Source organism: Elephantulus edwardii, unplaced genomic scaffold (assembly GCF_000299155.1).
Source record: "Elephantulus edwardii isolate Elephantulus edwardi_28Jun2011 unplaced genomic scaffold, EleEdw1.0 scaffold03038, whole genome shotgun sequence".
In the NCBI taxonomy this organism is placed as follows: domain Eukaryota; kingdom Metazoa; phylum Chordata; class Mammalia; order Macroscelidea; family Macroscelididae; genus Elephantulus; species Elephantulus edwardii.
In genome coordinates, this window is record NW_006402788.1 from 4,568 (window position 1) to 5,846 (window position 1,279).

Genomic DNA, 1,279 nt, shown 5'->3' on the forward strand with positions numbered 1-1,279 from the left:
AAACTTTCTTTCCGTAGTGGAAACACTTATTTATGTTGTTGTTGTTGTTATGTGTGGTCGAGTCGCTTGCGACTCATAGCGACCCTATGTACAACAGCCCTAAACTCTGCTCTGTCCTGTGACAATCGCACTGTCTCTGACACACCCATCGCGATTACCCCAGTCATTGAATCAATCCACCTCATAGAAGACCTTCCCCTCCTGCGCTGTCCCTTCACTCTACCAAGCATATTTATTTATAGTCATCAAAAATAGAGATTAAAAATCGCATTTGGTAACTGAAAAAAAAAAAGTTGAACATAGAAAATCTATATGAACCAGCTATTCCACTGCTAGGAATACCATTGTTGTTGTTATGTGATGTCAAGTTACCTGTGAGTCATAGTGAGCCTATGTCAAACAGCTCTGAAGCCTGCCCTGTCCTGAGCCAGTCTGGCTGACTTCGAAACACCTACTCCATTGCCCTGGTTACCGTATTGATATATCTCATCCAAGTTCTTCCTCTCTGTGCTCTCCTTCCACTCGTCCAAGCATGATGTGCCTGGCCACATGCCCAAAGTATGTGAAACTGAGCTTCAAAATCTTAGCCTCCAAGGAGAAACTTGGTTTCACCATCTCCAAGACACACCTATTTGTTTTCTTAGCGGTCCATAGTATAAGAATGTACTCCAAGGAAATTAAATCTGAGACACAAATGGAGATCTGTACACCAAAGTCCATAGCAGTATTATTCACCATTGCAAGAACACAGAAACAGCTCAAATGTCCAACCACAACTGAATAGGTTGATAAATTCTTGTACACTCACACAATGGAATACTATGCAGCACTCAGTAACAACAATTTTGAAAAAAATACTACATATCTTAGGAGAGATTGGAGGGCATTTTGCTGAGTGAACTAACTCAGTCTCATAAGAACAAATACTGAATAAAAATCATAATTGTAAAACTAGAAGGTTAACTAATAAAGCAGGTGTGGGAACCCAAATGGTGAAGGGATGGGAGAGGAGGACTCTAGATGGGTAACAGTGAAACCAGAAAGTTGCACAGTTTGTTTGTTGAATGGAGGAGGTGAAGGGAATATGGTGGAGACTTGAAAAATTAGGTAATGATGGGCAAGGTCCAATGATGTTTACTTTATAAAACATAATGCATGAGAATGATTGTATGAAATGCAATATGAATGAGGAATAGTTGTTATGTGCTGTCGAGTCGCCTGCAACTCATAGCGACCCTATGTACAACAGCCCTAAACTCTGCTCTGTCCTGTGCCAGTC